This window comes from Vicugna pacos, chromosome 21, assembly GCF_048564905.1.
Source record: "Vicugna pacos chromosome 21, VicPac4, whole genome shotgun sequence".
NCBI classification, from domain to species: Eukaryota; Metazoa; Chordata; class Mammalia; order Artiodactyla; family Camelidae; genus Vicugna; species Vicugna pacos.
This window is the reverse complement of record NC_133007.1, coordinates 14,209,264-14,233,498: the sequence shown is the minus strand read 5'-3', so window position 1 is coordinate 14,233,498 and position 24,235 is coordinate 14,209,264. Positions and strand designations below refer to the sequence as shown.

General features: G+C 35.7%; 1 protein-coding gene across 1 annotated transcript in view; it reads left to right on the top strand.

Annotated features, from left to right (window-relative positions):
* Positions 1-16,633: 16,633 nt before the first annotated feature.
* The window catches only part of MROH9 (maestro heat like repeat family member 9), a 58,315-nt gene continuing 50,713 nt past the window's right edge, over positions 16,634-24,235 (top strand). Inside the window, exon 1 of the mRNA XM_072945882.1 lies at positions 16,634-16,675. The gene's annotated coding sequence lies outside the window, so the exon portion shown is untranslated. The remainder of the gene's footprint in view (positions 16,676-24,235) is intronic.

Here is a 24,235-nt window from a genome sequence, read left to right as displayed (position 1 = left end):
GGCACAAAGCTTTTCCATTTTATCTTTACAGCCAGTGTGGACTTCAGAACGTCCTGTCACTGGGTCTCACCGGGTGAACAAAATCTGGAGTCAGCTGAAGAGAGTATTTCCACTCACCATTTCCACTCTTCCTCAACTATGGCCATTGCTAAGGTCCTCTCACTGTTTTTGTTCTTTCTGCTTGCTCTTTCTCCATTTAGAAAGTTAGTATTATCTAAACATCCTTCTTATGTCTTTAAAAATTCTTTGAGCATAATTTCATGTTTACATATTACACCATTTGTCATAAGATTATTCCATAACTCTCCATTATTGTTGTGTTCATTTGGTTTTCATAAATCTGACTTCCAAACATCAGATTTTTTTTAAGCAGGTACACTCAGTATGCATTGAAACTCTATAGCACCCTTCTGTGAATTACCCCTCTTCTATAGAATTTCAGTGTGGTTCAAAAATTTTAGCTGAGTGTTATATAAGAAAGAATTTAACTGGTCTTTGTCCCTGGCTCCTGGGAGGGAGCCTCTAAACCCTGGGAATTTCCTGAGTAGTAGGAGTGCCTTTGTTACTCATGGTGGTCCCCTGGGACTACAACGAATTTATGCTAACAAAGTGACACATGCTGGGCCCTAGATAGTCTCTGGTCATGCAGAAAGACCAAGCATGTTACCAGAGGGCTGATGGAAGGGAAGTGGGGCTGCAGATCCAGTTCAATCACATGTCCAATGACTCAATCAATCATGCGTATGTCATGAAATGCCAATAAAACTCTGGACACAAAAGTTGAGTTTCTTTTTTTGGTGACACACATCAATGTAGGGAGATGCTTCTGCAGCATAAAGAGCAATAGAGGCATCAAGAGTGATGTGCAGTGCAACCTGTCCACTCCATTCGATACATTAATTATGAAGATCTTTGGCCAGCCTTAGCAATAATAATAATAATAATAATAGTAAAATAAAATAAAATGTAAGTGAGTGCTAGAGGTGAAAGTTAGATTTTAGTGGATGAGCAGTATAGGGGAGGAAAATTTTTCCTCTACCTTTCTAGGTTCTTCTGGCTGGTCTCTTAATTAAATTGACATAAGATAGATTAACAGAAGAAAAAATAAATCTAATTACATATGTACAGGATCCCGATAAGAATATAAGACCCAAGGGCAAGTTGAGCAACTGAGGCTTATATGTTATTCTGAGCTAGAAAATGGGATAAGGGCCTGAGACTTCAAAGGGGAGGAGGGTAATTCACAGGACAATAAGAAGAGCAGATATTTGATAATTAGATGTTTGCTTTCCTGTACAGATGTGTCATTCAGATAAAAGTTATCTCTGGCAACAGCTCTCTCTCTGAGTCAGGCTCCTTATCTAAATTCTTTTAGACAATAAGAAGGAGGCAAAGTGTTTTTGGTTTTTCTTGAGTCTGCTGGGTCTTGACTGCCTGCAGCTCAAAATAATCTGTATGCCAAAAGTGCCAGATTTGGGGATCACATGTTCTATACCCCTTCAACAGACAATTAAGAATCAAAGTATGGACAGTGTATGAGCTTTTTTTCCTAGAATCTCAGTTCAGTTTAAAGGGGACAAGGTAGAATGGTAGAGAGACAGAAGGTTAAGAAAGGGGGTTTAAGTGGAGAGCTGTGCATGCATGCATGCTGACTGGAGGGCAACAGAATACAAAAGAGAGGGTAGATGATAAATTAACTTCTGTCAAGAGGACATTGGGATAGGATTCAGGTAGTTGAATTGATTTAGGAAAGAAGGTAGGACAACAATTCTCTGAAATGGTTGAGCTTTTCTCTAGATCAGATCCAGTTTATTCAGTCATTAAATAGATTACTTAATCCTATCCAGGAGAACATATTCAGTCACCAGCTACAAAGGACTGCTCCCAGTGAGTCACTGTAGTTGTTGCTGATGGCCCACTCAGATGAGGTGATCTATGTGTCCTCCCGGGCCTACAGTCCATCAACATTTCCGGGATGGTTCTAACCGTTCTTCCCCACCAAACTAACTCCTAGGTGCTTAGGGCCACCAGGACATTCTGGTTTCCTTCATTTTGTTCTGTTGAACGTGGGAAGCATTAAAGCAAATTATCCAGTAGAGTCCTGTTTCCCCCATGAGGCTGCTAGTCAATAATTTTCCTAGGGAATGTTGCTTCCTCTTTGTGTATATGCTATCTGGGATAGCAGGAATGGGAACTCATTCTCCTGGTAACCCACTGAAAATAGTTCTTGAAAAACATTGTGATGAGTTAAGTGTAAATGAATCAGAAATATAAGGACTGGGTTTCCCTGGAAATACAAATGGGCTGAAAAATGAAGGGAAGGAAAATTTTTCACCCAAGGTCCTTAAGAAAGAATTGAACTGTGCTGCCAAGAAATGACAGTCTGTTTTTCCAACACTCAAAAACCATGTGAATTCCCTGCGTTTCCTTTCCGGGCACCTGACAATAAATATGATACTCAGATGCTTTTCTCCACCCTGAAGTATGACTTTATTAATTTAGTTAACTATGGTCCAGGTTTTCTTCCTATTATACAAACTAAAGGGACATCTGGAGTCTTACAAGAATAGCAGATGAAGCAGTGGAGTCAATCAGCACTCACGAAGCACTGAAGGTCTGATGAGCCTTTGACTGTGTGGGGTTAATTATCAGCTTCAGCCTCCTCTCAAAGCAGCATCAGAATGGTATGTCAGACCACATCCTTCTTCTACTCACAGCCCCCAATGGCTTCCCTTCTCACACTATTCTAGGGGGTCCCTCTCTCACCTCCTGTCCTAATACTTCACTCTTTCCCACTTTTGTCCAACTACAGTGATCTTTTTGAGAAGTCCAAGCACGTCCCAGAGCCTCTATGCTGGCTGTTTCCTCTGCTGGAATGCCCTTCCCCCAGGTAGATGCATGGCGCCCCCTCTGATGCCTTTCAGGTCTTTGCTAATGATCACTTTCTCACTGAAGCATTTGCTATCCGCACTATTTAAAACTGCAAATTACACTCACTCTCCTTATACCCCAAATCTCTGCCCTCTCCTTTACCTTGTTTCTTGCAGCATTTATAACCATAGGACATACTACACTTTGTGTTTACTTGTTCATTTTTTGTCTTCCAATTACTGCCCTCATGGTCACTACTAAGGTGACGAGTGATCACGGGGGCAGTAATGTTTCGTTTCTTCACTGGTGAATCTTCAGTCTCAAAGTTTTTAGACTTCATAATTCCACCAACACATTACTTAATGTTTTCATCCTAACACTTTGGAAAAAAAAAAAGAACTCTAGATGTTTGACTAGATCATACTTTTTTAGGGTCTTTTCTGTTTATTTGCTCTCATTGAATGTAGATGAGTTTCTGTATTTTCTATGTACTTTTGCAATTTGGTAGTGTGGAAGGACAGAAAAATTATACAATGTGCTGTGCCCTACATATTATATAAGTCTTCTAAGAATAAAAACTTGAAAAAACAAAAATAAATTTAAAAAAAACTTGGAAAAAAAATTAAAACTTGGTGGTGGAATACCAAAAGTATTACAGATTTTTCATATTTGAAAACTTCCATGTGAGAATCTTGAGTCTTTTTGCAACAACTCTCAAATTTTACTGTAAAAGAGAATGTAATAGATTATGTGCTATACTTGTTCATGGACTTTCTTCTTTTTTTCCTATTACAAGAATTTCATTCTAAATTCATATGTATGTCCTAAGAATTATCATGTCTAAATGAAAATGTGATATAACTCGCCCCTCCCCCCCACCAAATCCACACTTCTCCAGAGAGATAACTTTAAAAATTAACGCCTATTGTTTGGAGAATTTTCTTTAGTGTAAAGGTGGGAAGTTTTTCTCTTTTTACAAAAAAAGTGGCATAATTAGTTAGTCGCAGTTTTAAAGAAATGTCCTTATTAATTAAGACAAAAGTTTAACTAAATAAAAAAAAACAAATACAATGGAACTAAATGATAATGCACATGTGGGGAGGAGGCGGGCATCCTGCCTTTTCCCATCTGGTATTGGTTTCCATTCAGCATTATTTTTAGCTTCATACATTTACCATTCCTATAATTAAATGCTGGGTAATAAAAGAATCAGAATGGTCCCTGCTCATCTTAACCATGTCCTTTCCATTTTGAAACACAATAAGAAGAGAAAAAAGGGAGGAACGTGGGAGGAGAAAACAAGGAAGTTTCTTTATGACTGTTTAGAAACATGGGAATGGCAGACTTCTTAATGTGTTCATTAATAAGAAAGCAATGCCTCCTCTCCCTCTTCTCCCCATCTCTCAAATCCCTCCCTCACTGTCTTTCTGTTCTTTCAAGCTTCCATCCTTCAGTCCAAAGAATGAAGTTTCTCTAGCGCTCCAGTTAAAGTTTTGGGATTCACCATGAGATAGTGTCAAATACAGTTTATTATCATGAGATCTACAAGTAATTATCTGACAAATCTCTGATACCGTGTATGTGTAACATAAAATCACAACCATGGAAACTGCTACTTTGGAAAAATAAGGCTAAATCTAAGTATGATTGGCTCTTTGAAATTTTTTTCCAGTAATAATGCTTGTTACTTGTTTATTTTATCAAGCAGAAAATCAATTGATACCAAAGATTTAGGCAAAATTTATGAAAAAATTATTTTAAACTAAAGAAACGTTCTCCATGAGCCTAACTTTTATTGACAAATTAAGAAAGACCATCATTATTCAATCAGTGATCAAATTCATGGATTGCTGCCAGAGGAAGCACCAGGAGCTCACTGCGACACCCCAGGATGCACAGGGTACTAGGTTTAATGGGTGCTCTTGGATAAAAGGGTCCCACAACCAAATGAGATCCGAAAATGCTAAGTTAAAGAAAGTTAAATACATTTCTGAGAGCACCTCAGGGGTACTCTGCCATTTAAAATGCGAAAGTGCAAAATGAATTTGCAAAAGGAGGCAGTGATCATAGAACCTTTTGTTTGCGGAGCATGTCCTTGAACTGAAGTCATATAGGGAAACAGTCTCAGAATCTGATAGGGAACTGATCTTCCTAGGGAACAAAACCACTAATTTTTTATTACAACTTTTTATAATACACAATTTATCTAAGAGAAGTGGAATTACAGGAAGTTAAGCATGAAAAAACTATGGTAACATTATTAATTAATTAATCTATTTATTTCCCCTACATCAATAGATATCCTTGGGATTTAATAAGAATAAAACAAGGCTCGCTGCCTCAGAGAACAGAGAAGCAGCAGCTATGAAAATGCTGGAGAAGAAATCAGCCTTCGAGTGTTGATCCAGCGTCTCGTACAGGAAGGACGAGGAGGACGTAAGAGTGACCTTGTCGGCAGAACCTCCCCATTTCACCTTTGCACACGCTTCTTCCAGAACCTCACACAATATCATAAACGTAAGATGATGAAAGTCAGGATGCACGTGTCAGGGCTATTTTTCTAATCTTGAGTTTATTCATTAACAAAGCTTCCCTAAAATTAAATCTCATTTAGTTGTGCATTTCTATTAGTTAGGATTTTGTTTGTCTGCAAGTGATAAAAACTTAAAGCAGCAGACTTAGAAGTTTCATGATCTTTAGGAATAAAGTCTGGAGGTAGGCTGTAGAAAGCTGCCAAGTCAGCTCAGTGATCGCCAAGGCCCTCAGCCCACGGCTTCTTCCTCATTGCCAGTCTTCAACGACCACATCCTTGCTGAAGCTGATAGGAAAGAGGAAAGGAAAACCAAAGCAAGCCTCTCCACTTAAGGATGCTTCCCAGAATTTTTAAATACACCATCAGGAGGGAGACTGAGAAGTGTAGTCCTTATTGCAAGTGTCCATGGACTCAGCTAAAAATTGGGAATTCTATTACTATAGAATAAAGAGGGAAAGCGTTTAATACTCAAAGTATTTAATAAATTAAAGAAAAGTATATGAAAGAAAAATTGTGATGTATATTAAAGAAAATAAAAGTATATGAAAACTGAGAGAGAATAGCCAGCCAGAAGAAAATGCTTAGCTTGCATCTTTGGAAGTGTGATTAAATTTCCTAGTAGGGACGTCTGTCTATCTCGAGAGAAGATATACATAAGAAAGAAAGGACATACAAAGAAAGAAAATTTACTTCCCTCTTCATCTCTGCATCTTTCCCACCCTCTCCAAACTATGCTAGGGAGTTCGGAAAGAGATGAGTATGAAAAAGAGAAGAAACATACCTCAGCCCCTTCTGGAGGCTGCCAGACCACCACCACCCCTAGCTTGGGGGAGGAGAAGTTGTGATTCTCAGTGAAACAAGCTGTGCTGTTGGACAGTTTTCATTACTAAATTTTGATGGCTCTGTTACTTAAAGTGATCATAGGACTTTTTAGTAGCAACAGGAGATCAGATGTTATAGGTGTGACTAACGGTTTTATCCAGGAACAGGAAAAGAGCTTTCCTACTGAATAAAGTTTAAAGGGAAAATGAGGGAGGAAAAGTAAAGATTATTTGTGACAATATCCCATGAGTATTACCTGTACAACCCTGATCACAATAACTACCTCATAGGGTGTTTTGTGAAGATTATGTTAAAAAAGGATAGAGAACAAGGCATAAAGAGGAACTAAAAATATTGGCTTCCTTCCCTTGATTCAGGCTACTCATCCAACAAATATGTACTAAATTTATACTATTTGCCAGTTATGTTTTCAGAATAAAGACATAAAAGGGGGGATGATAGCAAAAAGTAGAAATTAATTTGAGGGAAAATCATATCTCAATTTTCCTCGTCTAAACAGAATTCATGAACCTGACTCACTGTTACCTGAGGGCAGCTGCTGAAATTTTAGACACAATTTCCAGGAGGGACTCCAGTACTTGAGGCTTGAAATTTTAAACCCATTTTATTAACAAAGTGATTCTATAACATACTTCTTGAGTTTTGTGAGATCATTTAGTTATTTTTCTATTAAATACCTTTGCCAACTCAAATGAGTCCACACACAGATATGACAGACAGGGTCTGAAATCATTTTCTGGGCGTACTAAGCTAGAGAGAAGCCACTTTCCACTGTGTCACCGAAAGGTGGAAATTTCAGTTTTCTCCATTAACATGATGGATTTCACTTGTCTTTTCTGCTTTCCTGGGTTGTAATCTTTAATGCACACAAGTTTTATCTTTAGTGGCACCTAGTGGTTTCATGTTGTAATGAAACATTTTTGCTTTGATGCTTTTCTCTGGCTGATGAAAAAGTCAAGAGTGGCTGGGCTTGGATTTGTTTCTCATTTCTACCCTCGTCAAATAGTCTGTGAGAAAAATTACTTTGTATTATGGCAATTCAGATTCTCCCACTTCCTGCTTGTAAATAGAATTGATATTTGTGCTCCCATATCATTGATGGGATGCCAAAAATCCTCTCCCTGGAGGAGAGGTGCTATGTTCTTTCAAGTGGTTGTAATTGTAAAGCAACTCCCTTTCCTCCACTGGGAGCTGTGGAGGTGTTGTAAACCAACATCGCGGAGAAAAGAAGAGAAACAGTGTCAATTCCTTCCTTTCCCTGGGTGGAGCAGAGACATACTATGGAGATTCTTAGAGAAGCAGCCAGTGATTCACATTATTCTGTCTGGCTTGAACTTGTGATTATTTAAAAGCAAAATGAAAACCAGAATTTGACAGTCCAGATTTGAAAGCCATTTCAACATCATTTTATAACAGACTCAACTGTGGTTCAGCAGTTATTTATCTTATTCTTGTCTTCTGTTTGCTTTCCACCCATAGATTATTAAAAAACTGAGAGTCAAATGAGTTCCCAGGGAACAGAAGAATCCAATGCATTATGACTTTCTTCTTTCTGCCTAAGTTTTAAATAGAGAAAAGCACAAAAACAATATAGCAAACACTCATGTGTCATATTCTCTTTAATAAAATAAATAAATATTATGGGGAAAGTTGCTCTTATTTTTTTCTTTCTTTCCAATCCTATTCCCTATCACAATCATGCATATGGTATTTATCCTCCAAGCGCACGTTTTGTAAAAATAATTTGCTCTCAATATATACACCCACCAAAGATATTATTCACTGTGTTTTATGTGTTTAAATTATATAAATATTATTATACTGGACGTATCATTCTACAATTTTTTATAGCTATCCATTATTTCAACTACTGAGTTCCACTGTATGAATAGATCACAATATATTTGTCTATTCTCTGACTATAACAAATTTTCCAATTTTTTTTTCCTATCAAAAACAAGGCTATCAGGGGGAAGGAATAGCTCAGTGGTAGAGAACATGCTTAGCATATACAAGGTCCTGGGTTCAATCCCCAGTACCATCATTAAATAAATAAATAAATAACAAGGCTATGAAAGTACTTGAATAGTGGAGTAAGAACCTCTAAAACTCTGCTCCTCCTTAAAAGCAATGGCAAAATCAACTTTTTTAGAACTCAGAGAAATAACTGAATGTTTGCAATTGCCTAAGAAGTGTTTTTGTTTGTTTGTTTTGTTTTGTTTTGTTTTGTTTTAATGGCTGAAAACCAACAACTCCAAAACCACAGTAGCTGTGAAAACCAAGCAGCCTGGCCACTGCTAGAGAGGGCAGAATAGGTTCATAGCTCCCCCAAGTCCCCCAGGGAACCATCACTATTTGACCTTTTTGTTATCTCCTTGAAAAAGTTCCATTCACAGAGCTTGACTTTATTTTACCTGACTCAGAAGTCATTTGGTAGAGACAACCCTATTCCCAGAGCATTTGTCAAAACCAATCAATGACATTAAATATAAATAAAATTAACACTCCAATATAAAGTTAGAGATATTCAGAATGGGTACAAAAAATATTATCCACATATTTGCTATTTGCCAGAGACATAACTTTAGATTCAAAGATATAAATAAACTGAAAGTAAAAAGATGAAAAAGATGTATCATGCAAATAGTAACCAAAAGAGAGATGAAGTGGCTCTAACAATACCAGACAAAATTAACTTTAAGACAAAAATTATTACCAGAGACAAGAAGGACATTTTATAATGATAAATGAGCCAATACATCAGGAAGACATAACAATGATAAACATATATACACCTAACCAAAGAGCCCCAAAATACACTGAGCAAAAATTGACAGAAGAGGAGAGACAAATAGACAATTTAATAACAATAGTTGGAGATTTCCATATCCCACTTTTAATAATGAATAGAATGATTAGAAAATCAGCAAGGAAATAGAAAACTTGAACACTATAAACCAGCTGGACCTGGCAGACATCTACTGAACACTCAACCAAACAGCAGAATGCATTCTTCTCACATGCACACAAAACTAAAAGAATTGAAATAATACAAAGCATGTTTTCCATTTACAATGAAACAAAATTAACAGAAGGAAATCTGGAAAATACACAAATATGCAAAAATTAAACAGTACATTCCTAGGCAACCAATAGATCAAAGTAGAAATCACAAGGAAAATTAGAAAATACTTTGAGATGAATGAAAACAAAATCATAACATACCAAGAGTTATGAGATGCAACTAAATTTATAGCAGTAAATGCCTACATTAAGAATGAAGAAAATCTCTAGTTAATAACCTAACTTTGTAGTTTATAATCTAGAAAAAGAAGAGCAAACTAATCCAAAGCTAGCAGAAAAAATAAACAATAAAGATTAGGTGAACATACATGAAAAACAGACTAAAAGGAAATAAAAGAGAAATTAATTAAAACCAAATGCTGGTTTTTTGAAAAGATAAAAAAAAATCAACAAACCTTTAGCTATACTGCTCAAGAAAAAGGGCATAAGACTGGAATGATTAAAATTAGGACTAATAGGACATTACTATCAGCCTTACAGAAATTGAAAAGATTTTATGGGGATGCTCTCAATTATTATATGTCAACGAATTAGATAACATACAAGATGGACAAATTTCTAAAGAGACACAAACTAGCAAAACGGATTCAAGGTGGGAGGAGAAAAAACTAGTTCAAGCAGAAAAAATTTAATAAAACTAAAATAAGAGATTAAATTAGTAGTCAAAAACCTTCCTACAAAGAAAATCTCAGAACCAGATGGCTTTACTGGTGAATTTGACCAAATGGTTAAAGATAAACCAACACCAGTCCTTTATAAACTCTTCTAAAAAAAAAAAATAGAAGAGGACTGAACATTGTTCAACTCATTCTAAGAAAAAGAAAAAAAACCTAAGAGATCAATATCTCATAAAAGTAGATGCACAGATAGTGGTGATAGTTTTACAACTCTGTTACTACATTTGAAACTACTAAATCGTACACTTTAAAAGGGTGAATTTTATGGAATGTGAATTATATATTAAATTTGTTATAAAAATAATGTTACAATGAACATCCTTCCCCACACCTTATGGAATCTGAATTATACCTTAAATTTGTTATAAAAATAATGTTACAATGAACATCCTTCCCCACGCCTCCTAGTGCATAAATTGTACAAATGTTTCTATGCCTATGGGCCTATGATTGGAAACTCTGGTTTGTAGTTTTTCTGTTTTGCTAGAATGTGACAAATTGCTCTACAAAGTAGCTATATCCACTTATACTCCCTCCAGTGCTGTGAGAAAGTTCCAGTTTCTTTTAGCTTTGCCAATATTTAAATTATCAACTTAAAATTTTTTAGTTATTATTTTATTTTTACTTATTGGTTGTGAAGTGGTATTTCATTGGTTTGCATTTTCACGACTTCAAGGAAGATTAAGCATCGTGCAATATTTATTAACCATTCAGTTTTCCGTCTGTGAATTTCCTGTTCATACCCTTTGCCCACCTTCTACTGAGCTGCTGGTTTGCAGAGCTACCTTTCAGTACTGGTGACAAAAGGAACAGAAGCCTTCCTCCTCAGCAGTGACAGTGAGCATTATCAGCCACTTGGGCAAATCAATACTTTTCAGGCAAGAACCACATCCATTCCAGAATGGAATCTTTGAAATATATGGTTGTCATGACAAGTGACAACATCTCAAAAGATTCCTTTGGTTGATAGACTATTTTGCCTTTCGCTAAGAAGTAAGATACTTAAGTTTCTCTTCACTACTCTGACTCCTATCAATTATTGAGAAGTTACACACAAGTAAGTGAGTTTTCTTCTATTAATCCTTCAGTCAGTCAAAAGCCTGTCTTCTTTCTAACCTTGACTATTTTTCTTAGTTTTTGTTCTGTTAAAAGAAAGAATTATGTATATATTAGAATTCACCTCACCATTGACCCTCTTCTACAGTTCTTCCAAATTTGCCAATTGGAAGAGTTCATCTTTGTTAATTAATCTCCTAATTTCAAGTCTATCTTCTTTTCCATCATCTGACCACATCTCTCCTACCTTACAAGCATCTTGAGCACTTACGTTAACTTATGGCAGTCTGCATCATCAAAGTATGGTCTCACCTCAAGCACTCAAAGTCTAAAATTTGAATTCTCCTCCAGAAAACATTTCATGTCTCTAAATGAAGCTTGATTTCAAGGAGTCAGGAAAGAGAAAAATTCATCAGGTGGTGAAAAAGCTCATGAGACTAAATAGTTTAAACATCAGTTTTGAAAAAATGTTGGTCACAATTTATTAAAATAAGTCATACACACATAAAAACACAGAATAGCAAAAAAAAAAACTGTATCACAGGGAACATTCTAGATCTGTCCTAAAATTTCTTCACATATGTATTCAATCCTGTGAGAATCTTAAGGAGCAAACTTTTGCTAAATCTACATCTTTAACAGGGTAGACTAGTTATGCACATTTAGTAAAATATGGAATGTTTGAAAATAACAAGGAAAACATTCCAGTATAGAAATAGCTGAACTGTGAGTAAACATAGCATCTCTGGAATGAAGCTTTGGCTTACATGTTTGGACACAGGGATACCTCCCTGGAAGATGAATGATGCTTTTTGTAGGGGATGGAGACATGAGGAAAGCAAGGTAAGCAGCTGAGACAGAAAACACACTCAACATCTTCTTTGGTTCTGGTTTTCAATGAAGGATAAGCTGCTGAGGCTGGAGTAACCAGAACAAACAGAAGCTACTGTTGCCAGTAGGTCAGGATAGAGGAGGTCAATTCTGCAGCAGCTCTGAAGGTGTCAAGATCAAATAATGGGGGAAGAACAAGTATAAAAGAGCAAATTTACATACATAGTTCCAGGTCAAGAGGAGAATTTCTCCATTTGAAAGTCCAGCAAACATGTGATCTGAGAGTAGCTCATCTCATTCAACACTGAGTAATTGCCAAAATGGAATCAATAGAGAATGTAAAAAAAAAAAAAAAAAAAAAAAAGACTTTACAAGAAAAAAGCAGGAACATAGTATAAAAAAGAATGACAGTTAAATAATTATAGAAAAATATCACAGAGCAGATAGAAAATACTTTATAATTTAATGAAGCAATTTTATCTGGAAAATGTAATTTTGAAATAAAGATATAAGAATTTAGGGGAAAAACCAGCGCAGCTTAGGACAGAAGTGGAGGGGAAAAAATATTCCCACAAAAACAAAGGCCATGCTGGAAACAATGCAAAGAAAGTAAGCAGTGCTGAAAACGGGGTAGGGAGCACGAAGGACGAGACTGAGGAAGCCAGAAGGACATTGACAAAGAGATCTATATAACCATAACTGGTATAACCAAAGAAGAGAACCAAAAGAATACAAGAAAATATTTTAATAAAAGTTTTAATAAAACCTTTCATGAAGTTATAGACTGAAAAGCAGACTATGTCCCTTGAAGAATTTTTTTAACTTATGACAAAGGAGCTATATCTTAGTAACGTTACTGATTTCCAAAGATAAAGAATACTTTGGAAATCCAGGAAAAGGAAAAATTAACATTTTGGGGAGAAGAAAAACTCCAGCTCACCTTAGCCTTTCCCACATCAATGCAGGATGACAATGGTACAGTGCTTATAAAATCCTTGAGGAAAACACTGTGGCCCAAGAATGTTACACCCAGGCAAAATTCAACCCAGAGTAAGTGGGGAAATTTTTTTTAACATAGAAGAACTCAAGGAATGTGACTCCCTTCTTCAAGAAACTAACAGAAAATGAACTTCAGTTCAGCAGGAGATGAACAGAGAGGCATGGCAGTGTGCACTGTATCTATTTAAATATAGGGCCAGGATATAAAGGAAAGTGGGGATTATTGTCACAGAACTAACTGTAAATATTATAAACCTTGTAATCACAAAAATTATATCACTGATAAAACACAAACATTAGTAAATAAGGAGGAAAGTGATGTAAGTACATTGATTTCTTTATTATTAAAACTTAGGGATTAATAAGTCATCAAGTAATACAAACAAAAAAGTATAAGTGTTTCACTAAGTTACTTAATCAGCTAAAATCATATGAGGGATGAGGGGAGGGGAAGAAATAGAAATGAATCAATTTCATCTTTGCTCACAGCTGGGAATCAACATATTTGGTCTAAAGTTTTGAGAAATAAATATATTACAAAAAGTTATAGTCATCTTAATCATAATCACAACAGGAATATAAACCTTTCATATTAAAGAAACACTCAAAAACACACACACACAAAGAAAGTGAGGAAAAACTACCAAATAATAAAGGATTTAAAAGTAGCAACAACAATAAAAATGCATGACATAAAATATAGAACAAAATTAAGACCAAAATCTGTTTTATAAATAAATTAGAATCAATTGAATTTACCTATAATAAGAAAGGAATCTGGTTCCAAATAAAACCCAGCAATATGCTACCTACCAGAGACAGTTACAGAACTGAATATCTCAGAAAGGCTGTAAAGGGGGAAAAGTGTACCAAGAAAATGTAAACAACAACAATAAAAACAAATTAGGAGTTGGGATCTTAATTCAGATAACCTTGACTTAATTTAGGTTTTGAATCAAGCTTTAAAGCATTAAGTGTGGTTTTTTTTTAATGTACTACATAATGAGAAAGTTTATAATCTATCAAAAGGATAAAATAATTATAAGAACCTATGTGGTAAGAAGAATTTTAAGATTTCCCCCAATATTCCTATCTCTTAGCATCCATGCCTTGTATAAATCCCTCCTCTTGAAGCTGAAAAACTAGAGGATACAGGAGGAAGCTCTAAATATGATGGGTTATGATTATGTTACACAATATAGCAAAAGAGATTTTACAGATGGAATTAGGTTGCCAGACAGTTGTCTTGGAGTTAACTAAAAGCAATATTATGAGTGAGCCTGATGTAACTGCATAATCCCTTTAAGTCTGGGTCTATATGCTGGAGACAAAAGTCAGATATTGGTAGTGTGAGAAGGCCTGTGAAGGGACCACAGAGCAAGGAAGCACAGACAGCTTCTAGAAGCTGAAAGATGCCCTCAGACCCAGCCAGCAACAGAACAGGATCCTCAGTCTTACGGTCTTAAGGAACTGAATTCAGCCAACAACTTAAATGACCTTGGAAGAAGATCCTGAGCTTCAAGTGAGATAGCAGTTCATACTGACACCTTGATTCCAGATGCATGAGACCCTAAGAAGAGCCTGAACTTCTTGATCCACAGAAACTGTCAAATAATAAACGGGTGGTTTTTTAAGCCATACATTTGTGGCAATTTGTTACACAGCAATTCAAAAATTAGTATGATCTACATACCATAGTAGCATTAAAACTGATAAAGCAAAACAAAGCTATAGAAAAGTTACTAGTTTATGTACTAATACAAAGTACTCTTTTGCAGCATCAGTAGTAGAAGACTTTAATTCACCTCCGTCAGCATGTCGTCAAGGAGCAGCAAAGCAAATAAATCTACAGAATATGCTTCAGACAACAGCAAGCGTGCATGTATGTTTATGTGGGGGCGGGGGGGAGAAACCCATATATCTAGCCCTGAAAACAAAGAATGTATCTTTTTTCTAAAGCCTACAAGAAGGGATACTCACAGAAGATAACCAAATGTTAAGCTAGAAATTTCTGTATAAATTCCAGTGTGTAGAAACAGCAGAAATATTCTCTGATCATAATGCAAAAAATACTAAAAGCCAATAATAAACTTATAAAACAAAAAACCCCTACCACTTGTCATATAAGGTATTCTATTTTAAACAATTCTTATGTAAAAGAGGAAATTAATGCAGAAATTACAGAATGTCGATAGCACTACATATCAGAAGCTACAGCATAAAGCTAAAAGAATGCATGAGAAAAAGCCATAGCTTTACATACTTAGAATTATAAACCAAAAGGAGTGGAAATAATTGAATCAAGTATTCACAACAAGAAGTTAGAAAATCAAAGTAATTCCAAGGAAGGCAGAAGGAAAGAAGGTATATGTAAAAATGAAGCTGCATCCTTGAACTTGGTAAGAGAAAAGTAGTAGGGCTAATGAATAAATTCAAAATCTGATACTTTCCCATGATGAGAAGGACACTTCACTTCTGCAGCATTTTTTCCCAAAACCCACATTTCCAATCAAATTATGAGGAAAATATCAGATAAATGCAAATTGAGAGACATTCTACAAAATACTTGACCAGTACCCTTTTCAAAACAGTCAAATTTATGAACAAGCAAAGATTGCAAAACAACCACAGAACAGAGGAAACAAAGGAGACATGATGACGAAATGCAATGTGGGATCCAGAATTGGATCCTGGAACAGAAAAAAAAAATAGTGGTAAAATGGCTAAAATCCAAATAAAGTCTATAGTTTAGTTATTAAAATTGTACCAGTATTAATTGTTCAGTTTTGAAAAGTGTGCTAAGGTTAAGTAAGATGATAACATTAGGGGAAGCTAGTGAGGGGTATATGAGAGCTCTATACTATCTATGCGACTTTCCTGTAAATCCAAAATTATTCTAAAATAAAGATATTATTTTTTAAAAAGAATTACAGAAGACCTAAAAAATTTAAACAAAATTAAAATTAAAGAAATAAAAATAATTATCAAAGGGCTACCACCTCAAACAAAAACATAACCAGTTCTAAAGATTTTATGAGGGAATTTTACCAAATATTTCAGAAACTGGTAACTCCAATTCTAATTAAATCATGCTGCTATCACAGAGAAATTTAAAAGGAACTCATATTCCTTCCCATGAATGGAATGATTTAAAAATAAATCTCTTTCTTTCCAATGTTAATACCCTTCTTTCTTTCTATTTTCTTTTTTTTTCTAATAATACTGGATGAATGTCCATAAATGGCAAATGATAGCAGTAATAATGGTCATCTTTGTCTTGTTCTTTAATGAAAATACTGCTAACAATTTCCTTATTACATTCTGGTTCTGGCTTTTGTGTTTATATTTCACATTAAGAAGCTGACTATATATCTATTTATTTGCCTCAATTAAAATTATCATATAATTTTTTTAGCAATTAATGTTGAGAATCATATTGTGGGTTCTTTTTTATCTAACCATCCTTGCATGTTCGAAATAAATACCACATGGTTATGGTTCATTATTTTAATGTGGCTCTGTATTCTGCTTGCTAATTTTTTGGTTAAGTGCTGTTCAGTAATATTTATAATGAACTTGTCTGAAGTTTTCGTGTGTGTGTGTGCATGTACTATCTTTGTTGGGCTTTGCCATTAAGGTCATACAACACTTCAGATTTGGGGATATGTTCCACCAAGGTGATAAGAGATTAAGTTCATTTCCTTTTAACTAATCTCCTTCTTCTCTCTGACTAGTAAGTAATCTCCAGATTCTGCAGTCCAGTGTCAAATGGCACCACCTGGTAAGTGACATTCTATGAGGACATTAATGTAACTGAAATCTTTTGGGGGGAAAATGAAACTCATTCGCTGTCTCTATTATGAGCCTGTCATAATTAATGTTTAAAATACATTTGTGTGGGTAGAAGGAAAAATGGGCAGTTTGGTTGAAAAGTGTTTTTAGCTTTTTCTTCCCAGCAGAGTCATATTCTTGCTCACCCTTGTGTGTCCCTGGAAATGACCTTCAACACTAATTCAAAAGGATGAAAGTTCTGACCCATCCCACTATTTTTCCCACCCACTCCCATCTCCTGACCGGTCTGCTACGACAGCCTATTATCCTTGCTTCCATCATCACTGTGGAAATCCTTTTCACCAAACTAGGTCAGAAATATTGACCACCAGGAAGAGGACAAGAAGTTATGCCATGGGCAGACAAAAAAAGAAAAAGATTTTTCCCAATTCACAGCCACAACTCCAGAGAAATAGACAGGGGAGACAAGGGGAGCTGTGAGAGAGGGAACCCCACTGTTCCCTACTCCAATAAGAGTAAAAGTAGCCAACACTTCACGTAGCATTTATAACACGTTAGGCATGCGCTGAGTTCTTTAAATGAAAAACTAATTTAATCCTCACAGCAGCCCCGCAGAATAAGTACTGCGGTAATCCCCACTTGGTAGATGAGGAAACCAAGGCAAGAGGTGACCTTCCCATGGGCCCACAATTTTCAAGTGGCAGAGCCAGGATACAAAGTCATAGAACCTGGTTCCACAGTCACTGGTCTAAGCACCAGGCTATAATGTATCAACCCTGAAACCAAGAATCTTGCCTGCCCTTGGGATCAAGACCTGTGAATAAATTATGAGGTTGAAGATTTTAAATAAACAGGGTTCATTATTAATAATAATGGTGAAGCTGTTTTAATAAACGAAAGAGATGAAAAATTCATGGAATCAGGCTTAGAAGTCAAGAAGGGAGATAATCATATAGAAGGGGATCTAGGGTAGGGGATCAGCAGAGAAGAGAGGGACAGAGTACAATGGAAGAGTCACAGGGAAAAACAATTATTTCATAGTCTTCTCAGCCAAAACAGTGTTATTAACACTCTGCATATTCTATCTCTGGATAGACAGAAGGAAGACTTGGAAACTCTGTTATTATCCTTTTGTGCTGTACTGTACATGTGTGTGCATTACTTTTTAAAATGTTTAAATCACTAGTGTATAATGCTTTACAAGTTTACTCAAGAAGATGCTTCTATAGAGAATCTAAGTTTTATCACTGGATCAAACTGTGCATTTGTATCTAAAATTTGAAACCCATCTCTTGCTCTTGTAAAGACGCTGTTTACTACATATGTCTGTGAATGTGCCTCATCTTCAAATCATCAATTTTATGTTAATTTTTATCTTTATTTTCTTCTAGCTTTTATTTACTTTTATATCATTGGAATTTTTTTTTCTTTGTCTGTAAGCCATTCCAAATCCTTCTTTATTTCTCTGAGGAAGGGGGGGAGGCTTAATTAATAAAGTAAATTAGTAGAGAGCAAGATATCTGATTATGTGAATTTAAAATTACTTTTTGTTTTGTTATGTTTTGTTGCTAGTAGGGATTGCAAAGTGGAAATTTGCCATCAGTGAGAAATATATTATGCTTTGATCTAGTGGAATATATACACTGTTAGAAAAATAGAACAGTCCAAACACAATCATTGCCAACACAGCGATGAAGAGTTTTACTGAAAATATTAAGTGAATGGAAAATCTAGAAAGCATACAGAGTTGGTTTATGCTATTTATATTACAGAAACAAGTTTATTAGATTCACCAGTTTGTTTCTGAAGGTGCAGCAGGAATCAGCAAGCTAGTTACTAAGCCTGTAATGTAAGAATGTGGTCCCAAGATTAAAACTGCACTGCACTGACACAACATTGTAAAATGACTATAACTCAATAAAAAAAATGTAAAAAAATCTGCACTACAATTTCAGTTCTTCATTTGTTTTTCAGAAGCAGGGTCTATATTTCACTTAGCTATGGAAAAGATCAAGTCCAGAAACCAAACTATATTCAAGAGAATAATATATACTTAGGTTGGAAATAGCTGTATATGGAAAGAAAGGAGATGGTCAAATGGTTCATGGGACAAAAAACAAACTTGTTTCATGCAGAGGTCACAGTTTGAGCCTAAACTGAGTTCTTGCTAGACCGTGTCTGGACCACTCCAGATGAGACAGAACTGTCGGGATGGAGGAGCCTGCAAGGAAGAGCACATCTTGTGTGAAGAGATTACCAAGGTGCATAAGCGTGATTCAAGGACAGCAGGCTGGTAGAAAAGGGCAAGAGTGACCTCACTGTAGCTCAGTCCCAGGACACAGACGCTGAGTCCTGGAAAGGTGGGGCTGCTGTAGAAGAGAGAGAAACAATGAGTAGCTGAAATGGTGACAGTAACAGAAGTCACCTGTGGCTTTTGCTATAAAGTGAGAGCATCTTTTGTGCAACCCTAGTTTTCTCTTTTTTTTATCCAAATTGAAGTATAGTTGACTTACAATATTATGTTAGTATGATCCAGCAATTCCACTCCTTTGTATTTATTCAAATAAAAGGAAAACACTAATTGGAAAAGGTATATGCCCCCCTCCTCCATGTTCACTGCAGCATTATTTACAATAGCCAAGATACGGAAGCAACAAGGGAATGGATAAAGAATATATAGTACATATATACAGTGGAATATTACTCAGTCATAAAAAAACGAAATCTTGCCACTTGCAACAACATTGGTAGACCTGGAGGATATTATGCTCAGTGAAATAAGCCAGTTCTCTTGATAACGGGTATCAGCAGTCATGGGACTCTATCAGCAAGCGCTACCAGCAGCAGCAATGCCTTTGACAGATGGCAGCAGCATCTTTAGCAGCATCTTTTGGCTTCAGCAGGAATAGTCAGTGTCATCATAGCAAATCAGAGCAATAAAGAAACTATCATATCTTTAAACTATTATAGATACCTCAGATAATAGCATAAAATTTTCTATATCTAATTAGGTGAATCTATCCAATTATTCCAATGCATTGGCTAATTTTACTCATTTACACTTTTAGATGAACTTTGGACTATTCTTGTGAAATTTCTCTTAGAATTTCTTTCGGCATTTGATTAGAATTGCACTAAATTTATAGATTTGTTTATGGAGGATCTATTTAAGCTATTGTCTTGTCATCAGGAACATGTTTTTTCTTTTCACTTACTTGAATCTTCAGTAAAGTTTTTCTTCAAGTAGACTTTAAATATTTCTTGATCATTTATCTATGAGTATTTTAGATTTATGGCTATTGAGTGTAGAATATGTGATTTGCAAAGATTTTCTCTTAGTATGTTTCTTTTCTTTTCCTTAATTGTATCTGTTGAAGAGCAAAAGGTTTCAGTACAGGTCCAATTTATCTTTTTTTTTTTCTTTTGTTGATTGTGCTTTGGGAGCTGTACCTGAGAAAATTTTGCCTAAACCAAAATTGATGAAGATTTTCTCCTATGTTTCCTTTTAAAAATTTTAGTTTTAGCTCTTACATTTAGACCTGTCATCTATTTTGAGTTACTTTTGTGTAGTGTAAGGTAGGAATATAAATCATCTTTCTGCATATAGATACCCACTGTTCCATTCTTTTAACATATAATCTCATAGCACTGTTGCAGCAGAACGTAACCTGCAGTTTCTGTCTCTGAGAACTTAGAGATTGTTTTCCTTGTGAAGTAGACATATGATCAGTTTTAAATGCCTTTGTAGTTTTACAGAAGTGGTATGTTCCCATTTTTTTAATGATGCAATGTAGATGAGTTTTTTAAAATACCACTATAAGACAGCCATCAACATTTATGGTTCCTGTCATTTCTCTAGGTTGCAAGTTACTTTCTCTTAAAAAAAATTGAAGGCATAAGTTACATTTTTTTCTGGTATCCAGTATAGCCAATGATCAATGATCAGTGTCTGATTCTCTAGCCTTTGTCATCTGTTTTCTCTCTGGAAGCCTTTAAAATTTTTCTTTACCTTGGCTAAACTGAAATTTCATAACAGGTTTAGGTGTATTTTTTTTTCAAATATATTAGGCACTTACTCATCTAAAGAGCCCAGCCATTTATCTCGGAGAAATTACCTTGCATTATTCATTGGACAATTTTCTTCCTTATGTTTTCTTCATTCTTTCCTTCTGAGACTTCTTTTAGATAGATATTGAATTGTAACATTTTAATAAATGTTAAGAAGATTCAACTTGAGACAGAACCAAAGTGTTTCTCCTTGTGGATGGATTGAGGTGTGTGTATTAGGGAATTGGCATGTGAGAACGTTAATTGACAAGACAATTTCAATAATGCTCGAGGAGGACTGTTTGAGGAAAGATTAATACCTTAATTATTATGCATTGTTTTAAAATGTAGTTTTGTGGTTTATTCTAACTGCTATTGTTAAATGTCTAATAAGTAAAAAGAAGTTTGGGAGTTTTTTTTAAGTGAGTGCATATTAACATAATCCCAGAACCAACACCCTCTATCTTGCCTTCAGGGATCACTAGACTTCTTGCTGGAATGTCTGTGGTTTTCCACAGGCTAGATTTGTTAAGTCAGCGTTGCCATTTCCAACTACCAGATAACATGGACTGATGAGGATAATAACAAAGACTTTTCTATCCAGTGGAGATTTATTAGTTTAAAGGGAAACCTTTCAATACTGAAGCGAGAAGCCGTTTAGTAACATGATCTACCTAAAATTATTAGTGTTCATGGGTAACATTAATATTGTCAAAGTGGATAGTAAGAGGCATAACAGGTTGCAAATTAAAGTCCTAGATGGACTGGGGAAAGCTAAGTTGAAATTGTTTCAAAATAAGTGAATGGTCTATAGGTCTTTCTAAAATGTAGCAATTAGGAAACAGTGTCTGCAATCACCAGCTAGCCAAACCTTTTTAATTATTTGGAACAAAATTTTTCTGCTTCAACGAATATCACAGAAAACTTGCGAAGAATGTTTATGGTATTACAATAATCCTTAATGATCTAACCCAGGGGTCTAATCCTGGTCTAAACCAGGGATATATTAAAGAAAGGAGTTATAAGCAGCCTTCAAAAAATAAGAGAGTAGCTAGTAATCCTCTCTCTGTTGAACCGTTGAAGTTGATGTGAACATGATGGTTTTCATCCCTGTTTTGCTTAGGTTTTCTTATATATAGGAATTTACATACTAATAATAAAATGTATTACTAGTTCTGAGGGTTTATACAATTACATTAAAAAGATGAGAGGGAAGAGAAACCAGTAAGTTTCATCAGCAGAATTCTGTCAGATACTGAAATGGATACGTATGAATATAGGTCTCCAAAGTGGGCAGTCACCAGCAAGTGTTGGAATGATTACACTGAGACCTGGACTTAAAACAACACTTTAAGTAACCAGTACTAGGCTGATACTACTACAGTGTTAGACATACTAACTGTTTATGATGTTTATGTACACTTAAGATTAAAAAATAAATGTCTCTTTTTGCTGGTCCCAATCAAAGAAAGTGGAAATTTTTCCCCACTAAGGAAGTGAGGGATATTTGGATCTCAGTGTCTGCAGACATTCAGTGCTTTTATAGTCATGCTATAACTTTTGAGTTGCCTCAAGAAAGTATACCCTAGTGGCCGTCAGTAATGCAGTTCAACAGAAACGCTCATTGCTCTGCTTGGTGAAAAGGAATCAGAGAAAGCACAAGGGGCAGAAGTCCAGCTGAGAAAAATGAAAAAGGGGAAGAAAAATGATTTTCTAGGTAGAGAACATCAAGTTTCAATGAATATTAATATTTTTCACCAGAACCAGTAAAATGGCAGGTATTATTCCCAGTGCATATGGTTCTGAAATGGAAACAAATGGTTTTGCCACAGAAATGCAGTCTTACTTTCCCCTGGCTAAGGTGGCATCAGAAACATATACTGTATGAATGTGATTTGAAACATCTGAGATTTAAGAAACTAGTCAGCTTGGCATGACTCCAATTCTTCTGGCCAAGAATGACAAGACATTGAACAAAAATGTCAATGATATAATATACATATAAAAAGCAGACGGATAACTTAGATAAAAAAGCCAAAATAATAAATATGTAAGCTTAAGGCCCACCACACTGGTCATAGAACCCAGTGTTATGAAATACATTACAAAGTACAGATTTCCAGGATGATGACGATTTTATCATTTACTGTGGGTTTCCAATGAAGATCCATAGTGATTAAGGAGTAATTGAAAATGATATAAAAGAGAACTTACCCATATGATAGAAGTTAAAGCCAGAATGATAACCATTTCTTCCCAGAGGGGGCACTGAAGAGTTTCTGGGAACACTGGTGAGCATGGTATATATTCTGAACAATAACAAAAAGCCTAACTGGGAAAAGCAGGTGAAATTCTTGGCTAATTCCCATAACCCCCTAGACTGACACAACTGGAAAACCAGTTTATACACGTTAGACAATACTTACTGCTTTTCCATTTGTGCCCTGGCTTTTGTAATTAGATAAACATTACTAGTACACATGGCACAGGAGAAGGCATGCTTATAACAAAGAAGGGGTATTGCTGTACATCACTCAATCAGCAAAAGATGTGATGCTGCAGTAACAAGGGCAGAACAATAAGCTGGGGATGGTGCTGTGGTAACAACTTTATCTCCAAGAAAAAGAGATGCTAGCTAATAGAGGGCAAACAGAGGTCTGTGTTATCATAGATCAACTAAATGACAATGTATTACTGTACAAGCAAGCTGCAGAATTTAAAAGGGCTTCTCAATTCTGGCTGCACAGCAGAATCTCCTGAAAGGCTTTCTTCTTCTACTTCTTTTTTTTTTAGTGTTGACATCTCGTCTAGAATATAAACCTATTCAATCCAGATCTCTGGAGGTGTGGCCCAGGAATCAACATCAACATTTTTCAGCCCCTCTAATGTACTGCCAGTGTTGAGAACCAGTGATTTAGAGCCTAAGTGTTACAAACTGATTTCCAAGGACTCAAGTCCAGTTGAAACATGTTCTATGAGAAAAGTTCGCATCGAGGCAATAGTGCCAGAAGGACATTTTTTATATAGAGACAATGTTTAGGCACTGCCCAGAGAAACAGGGATTAGTGGATTTCTGCCCAAACTGAATGAAAGTGGTGACAAGGATAAAAAAAAATACATATCTTTTCAAAATAGATGAATCACCATTGTAGTTCCACGTTAGAGTGAAAGTTGTCAGCCATATAGAAGGTTTCATACCCTCTCAGTAATAATTATGTTCAGTGTGTTAATAAGTAACATGGCAAAGAATTGTTCTGTCAAGGTTAAGTAAAATCACGTTTGGTGTTGTCAGGAATCAATGATAGATGTGAATATAAATATTTAATAAGCCTTCTGCACCACTCAGTCTGAGCACAGCCCAGAGAAGGGGTGCGAGAATGCTGATTCCCAGGAAGGTCATGGCAGGGTGCTTATGCCTCGTGGGGAGAGGCCATTTTTTAGTTCAGATCCCCAATCAGGAAGCTTCTCTGACTGTCTCAGTCAATTTAGGCTGGTTTAACAT